Here is a 6,927-nt window from a genome sequence, read left to right as displayed (position 1 = left end):
GCGCAGAAGTCGGTTTTTGGCCTGGGCGAGTCTATTTTGAAGAAGTGGCGTTAGAAGAAGTGGGGGATGTCTGTCAGTCGGGCGACCGGCAACGGGGCGCAGGCGGGCCGTGGGGTACACAGTGCGGGGGAGGTGCGCTCCACTCATGCAGGAGTTGAGGTAGATTGGCTACAGGACGAGTGTGGACGGGAGAGTTGGAAGGGGTCAACCTCAGCAAACGGACCTCAATCAGATTGAGGACGTTTTTAGCAAAGGCCAGCTTAGGAGTACCTAATTAAGTTAATAACAATGTACCTACCTATATAGTTTAAGTTTAAAAAATTTGGCTCTCAAAAGAAATTTCAGTCGTTGTACTGTTGATATTTGGCTCTGTTGGCTAATGAGTTTGCCGACCACTGTCCCACAGCCCTTGACACAGTACTTTGTTCATAGTGATTACCCAGTAACTGTTGGCCAAGTGGGTAAAAAATTCATTTGCTTCTAGAGTAGGTCACTTTAGTTCTTTCTGTTTTGTTGCCCCAACAAGGTTGTAGATTTCAGGACAGGTACTACATTTCCAATAGTGCCAGAATTTTCCACCCAGCTCAAATCATCAAATGCTTGTTCCCACACATCTTTTAAAATGAGTATTGAGTAGTACCTAAAACTTTTTACTTAATTTATTCCTTGGAAAAATTGCCCAATTCCCTATTTTATCCATAGATATGCTATAATATGCAGGTCTCTGTATAATCAATTAACCAAATTGTGTGGTTGCCTACTTCCACTTTCTTACCAACAGAACCTCAGCTTTGATTAGGTTTCTCCCCACATCTCCAATTCCAGCAGTAGATCCTGACTAGTGTAGGCAAGTCATTGAATTCCTGACCCTTTTGCCCATGGCTGATTTAGAACTGAGTCTGTAAGCCAATTCTGGTCATAGACAGGCGGAGGCTTCTGGGAGACCTCTGCAAAGGCTTCCTCTCTCCTAAGACAGAGGCATGCAGAGATACAGTACCTTCCTCTGCCTGGACATTGCAGTGTCCAGAAGTGAATCCTTGGAACTGCTGCAGCCAGCAGAGGCCACGGGGGCCCCAGCACTAGGTGAGGCTGGTGAGGACAGCAGGAGACAGGAAGAAGGCTCGACCTAGAGGACCGCATTTCACCTTTGATTGTTTGGCACCTGCATTCCATATCTCTTCCTTTCAGCTGAAAGCATTCTAACATACAATTAAAAGCGTGTTCCTGCTCAACGTGTGAACTGTGGCACAGGAGCTTGTTAGAAATGCAGAATTCCAGGTCACCCCAGACCTAAGGCATCAGATTCTGCATTTTAAGAAGACCTCTCAGGAGATTCATAGACACATTAAAGCTGTTTTAGGTTATCCGTTATTTAATCAATTCAAGAAGTAAAAATTCTCCCTTTTGACTCTTGTCCTTAGCCACCAGGTTCCCTTTCCCAGAGGTAACTCATGTTACTAGATTCTTATATCTTTCCAGGGATATGTTACACATACAGAGGCAATTATATTTATGCTTACATGTGTGAAAAGTTCATCCCCTGTTTAAAAGCCCAAGTACCATACTCTCCCGACTCCTGTTTTTTCACTTAAAAATATATCTGGATGATCATTCCATATCACCATATCATTGTTCAAGTACCTCCTCATTCTTTTTTGTGGCTATAAATACTCTATGATTTATATAATAAGTCCCCCATTATTAGATATTTGCATTGTTCCTCATCTTTTGCTATTATAAACTGTACTAGTGGCTCGTTGCATGAAGATTCACGCAATAGGCCTTCCTTGCCCTGGCTGCCGGCACTGGTTTTCCTCCGGCACCCGGGACCCAGGCCTTTGGTCCGGCTACAGCAGCAAGGTTTGGCTTCTCTGCTCCGGCTGCTCCCAGCCCTTCCTTTTTTTATTTTTCCACCTCCTCAAGTGGAGGCCAGGGCTGGCTGAAAGCCTGGGTTGCCCCCAGTGACCCAGGCCCTCAGCCACTCCTTGAGCAGAGTACAGGGCCTGCAGGAAGCTTGGCTTCCTCCATTGCCGGGAGCAACCAAAGCCTCCTGCTCGCTCCAGCTCTGTGGCCGCCGCCATCTTCAGTCGTCTTCAGTCTTCACTCTGTGCCTGCATATGCAAATTAACCACCATCTTTGTTGGGTTAATTTGCATAGTCACTCTGATTGGCTGGTGGGCATAGCGGAGTGACACCAATTTGCATGTTTCTCTTTTATTAGTGTAGATCGTAATGATTTAAACAACTGAATACAGCATTTCTGCAAACATGTACATACATCCATTCATATATACCTTTGTGTCTGTAAGAAAAATCCCTGAAGTGTGCTAGGTTAAAGGGTCTGTACATTGGTAATACTGATAACTATTGTCAAATTTCCCCTCATGGACTTTGTGTTAATTATTCACTCCTACTTGTAATGCATGAGAACACTTGTTTCCTTACAACCTCACTAACCAAATATATTATAAAGCTTTTATATTTTTACCAATCTGATAGATAAAAATAGTATTTCATTATGGTTTTATTTTTTATTTCTCTAATATAACTAAAGGTGAGCATGCTTTTATATGTTTAGGAGACATTTGTGTTTCCTTTTCTATAAATCCATGTCCCCATTTTTCCATTGGGTTTTGATCTTTTTCTTATTGAGTTGTTGGAGATCTTCATATATTAGGGATATTCGTCTATTGTTTGTGATGTTGTAAAATGTCTCCCCAGCTTGTCATTTGCTCTTAATAGCTTTCTAAAATTATTATATTGTGTTCATTATATCTTGAATAATACTTAGTGGCTTAAAGCAACTATAATCGTTTAGTATCTCTCACATTTTCTGTGGGGTGGGAATTCAGGCAGGGCAAGCAGAGATGGCTTGTTTCTGCTCCATAATGTCTGGGGTTTCAGAAGGAAGACCCAAAAGCTAGGGGGCGGGAGAGTCTGAAGGCATCATCTGGTGGTTGGTGCTGAAGCTGCCAGCTGGGAACCTAGGTAAGGCTCTTGACCAAAATACCCACCCGTGCCCTGAACTTCCTCACACCATGGCCGCTGGGTTCCAGGAGAGAGCCAGGCTTGGGCTGCGTTTCTGCTATGACCTGGCCTTGGAAGTTATGCAGCAGCACCTCCACCTCATTCTATCAGTTGGGAATGTTGCAAAGCTCCACCAGGAGCATAGACTCGACCTTCTGGCGAAGGAGGGTCAGCTTCCGAAGAGTGTCTCCTTCTGGCATTGACTGGCTGTGAGGCTGCAGACCTGCTGCAGGCATTTTGCCTAGAGCAAGATTCGCCTGAGGTCATCCCACAGAGAGGAAAGGGCAGAGGAGCCTGAGCCATGCACTAGTCCACCCTGAAGCGTGCTCTATTCTGGCTCTCCACCAGGTGAGCTGATACCTACCCTTATTGCCAACACCCCGTTTATGTTGGTTTGTCTATTTTCTGCAGCCAAATGCATCTTAATTTATGTGTCCAGACAATTTAACTGCACTGAATTATTTTCAACCTCATGGCAATGCTGAAATATGGGTATTACTTTTCCCATTATACAGATGACGAAATTGAAGCCTAGAGGGCCAGAGTAACTTGCTCAAGGTCAAATGGCTAATTGATGACTAGGTCAGAATTTGAACCCAGTTTTGTCTGTTGCGAATATTCTTTTCTGTATGCCAAGCCAAACTGCCTTATGGGCAGAAATGTGGGGAGCCCTTGGGAGGTTGGGAGGTAAGGCCTTGGGAGCAATAGCTCATGTACAGTTTTATTTGCTCTCTTTTGATCTGTTTTAACCATAATATTTCATATAAATGCTCAAAAGGATGCTGACAAATGGAGGAGGGAATAATAAAAGTAAAGGAAAAACTGCCTTCCGGACAAAGCCAGCCCACATTGCCAGAGTGCAAACAGTGAACCCGGACCATAAAAGTCTCATTAAAATGTCATTGTTACATCTTTGTACTTCAACACTGAATAGGAAATCACGCATGCCCCATTATTTATGGCTCATCAATAATACATTAGCTCGGCTCCCAGTAAAGCTCACATTCAGGCGAGGACAGACGTTTTTGTTTGGTTTATTGAGCAGCTGACAGGGCAGAGCAAGTTCATTTCGTTGGTAGAGCCACTCGGTAAAGGCCTTAAACCAGGGACAGCCAACTCCTCACTCCAATGCTCTCCCCCTTCCCACCCCAAATCAACCCCTTCAGCTCATTTATTACGTTCCCTGGAAGCCTTCCTTAAGTGTATGTCAGGGCTCTTTCTGTTACCAGTGACAGAATGGATTCAAAAGTGGGCAAAAAATTTTTTAAAAATAATCTATCATCTATTGAGAGAGGATTTAGCCACAGCTGCATCTAGGTGACAGGTGATGAGTTCAAGATCTGGTCTCTCTTTGTTTCCTGGTTCTCTCACTCTGTGTTGCCTCCATTCTTAGCCAGAATCTCTTCATGCGATGGAAAGGCTGTCATCTTGCTCCCAACTTGAGCTTAGTGCCAACACATACTGTTTTTGTTGCTGCTGTGTCATCCCCATTGGCCCGGCTTCAGTCATGTGCCCATTCTTGAGCCAATCACTGTGGTTAGTTGGTGAGGTGACTCTCCTCCTCCAGGCCAGGGTCATGTGCTCACTCCTGGGCTATTGGTGGTGAAAGCCCCACCCAAGCTTCCGTGGTCTGAGAGCGGGGAAAGGGGTCTTGTATCAAAAAAAAAGGGAATAAAGTCTGGCCAGACACAACCAAACGACTGTTAGGTTGAACCTTATAAAATTGTCAATATTCATGTATTTTACCTAAAATACTGTGATCGATATGACCCAACCTAAGACATTACCAGGCTTGTTCTGGTCCCTCAGTACATGCTCCCATAGAATTTATCAGTTTAAGCATCATCCACCATACGTTCTGCAGTTGCTTATTCCATCCAACCGATAGATTTGTTCAATGTGTGCCTATAATAGCCTCTGAAGTTTTAACCACCAGCCTCAGTCATCTTTCCAGGGCTCCCAGGAGGGGGCCCAATCATAGCACCTCTGGCTTTGTGCTTGGGGCTGAGGTTACCAAGGGCAACTTCCCCAGGCCGCTATCATCCTGCACACAGCAGAGTAGGTACTCCATAAATATTCATTGAATGAATGTGCTTATTTCGTTTTCTAACGCTGTTTATTGCTATTGGAAATATGCCAAAAAAAAAAAAAAATGACATGACTTCTTGTTGGAAAAATAATTAAAAACAAAATCTCCTGCAAACCAGATGAATCCTCTCCACAAAATGAAGAACAAACCAGTTTTATTATTGGATAAGTGTTAAACTAGACTGGGAAGCACATCACCAGCAATCCACAAAAGAGATTGCAAAGACAAATAAAAATCTTACCCTTTTATATAGCCAGGCAGATACAATCCATGGCACGCATTTGCTAATTGCCTTTGTCTAAAGGAAAAAGAGGAACTTCGCATAGCTCTTCCACAAGCGGGAAATTACAACTTGGAACTGCATGCCTGGGCCACTCTCCCACAGTGAGAGGGGAACGGAGCTCCATCTTCCTCAGGCTCACATTTCACAGAGGTGACAAGGCCTTCGAGAAGAATGCCCGGGTGCAAAACTGGCAAGAGGCTTAATCAGCTTTTAACAAGATTTGCATGGGAAAGGGAAAGCATTTCTAATGGCAGTTTTCTAAAGAAAATGCTGAAAGAAAATGGAGAGGAGAAAAGATGTCTTTCCCTTTTGACAACAAGGAAATTTTTAGTTTTTGAGGGAATTTGTATTACAGAAGAGGAAAAATCTCCCCACCTCACCCCCTGCTCTCCCAGGTTCAATGGTGGAGGGGAAGAGGGTTGGGGAGAGGGCTGTAACAGAGAGATAGGGAAGGAGGGCTGAAGAGCCCCCAGCTGCTCCAGCCCCAGACATAGGAGTCTTTCTGGCCAGGCTCAGATATTTGAGAGACCATATCTTGGGGTGACTCTGGTCCCAGCCACCATCTACGTAACTGTGTGAGAGAAACCAAGTGAGAACTACCTGGCTAAGCCCAGTCAACCCCTAGAACTGGGACATGATTAAAAACAATAGCTGGTTTTTCATTGCTGGACTTGGGGTTAATGGGTATAGGAGTGATGGAAACAACTTATGTCTGGGAATCAAAAGCCCCAAGTTTTAGTACTAGCAGTCCTACCGCTCAGCTGTGTAATCTTGAGTTACAGATTCATCAAATCTCAGTTTCTTCATCTATTAAATGGGTGTAATGATATTTCCAAGTAGGGTTATTCTCTGTTTGCCTCATCCCTCCCAAACCCATTTTCAACCTTCTCCACCCAGGAGATTAAACTCTGTGGAAGTTTCTTCCTGTGGCTTCACTCCCCATCTGCCTGCCTTGTCTCTGGGTTTAGGTTGGGTCAGCTCTTGGAAGACATTGCTGGGAGACCAGTGGACAGGGGAAGAGCGAGTTCAGGGTATTTACCCCACCACTGGATGCCCTTGCCAGGCTGCATTTTTGACAGTGGCTACATTTCTCCATGGTTAAGCTCATATGGGTGGCTCCTCTCCTGAGGGCAGTTCTTGCCAGCTTCTGAGAACACTGCTTTCTCTCCCTGCCCTTTATTAAAAAAAAAAAAAAAAGGCCTGCCCATGTGGCTCATTGGTTGAGCAAAGACCTATGAACTAGGAGGTCACAGTTCAATTCTTGGCTGGGGCACATGCCCTGGTTGTGGGCTCAATCCCAAGTAGGGGGCATGCAGGAAGCTGCCAATCAATGATTCTCTCTTATCATTGACATTTCTATCTCTCTCTCCCTCTCCCTTTCTTTCTGAAATCAATATTATATATATATGAAAAGAACATTATTCTGACACTTGATAAAATGTAAGATTTTATTCCAAAATTTAATAAAGGAACATTTTATTCAAGACTATTGCAATAGGGGAGAAAGATTGAACTCAGCTTGAAATAC

The sequence above is a fragment of the Myotis myotis genome, unplaced genomic scaffold, assembly GCF_014108235.1.
Source record: "Myotis myotis isolate mMyoMyo1 unplaced genomic scaffold, mMyoMyo1.p scaffold_m19_p_8, whole genome shotgun sequence".
Lineage (NCBI taxonomy): Eukaryota > Metazoa > Chordata > Mammalia > Chiroptera > Vespertilionidae > Myotis > Myotis myotis.
Note: the sequence above shows the minus strand (reverse complement) of the source record.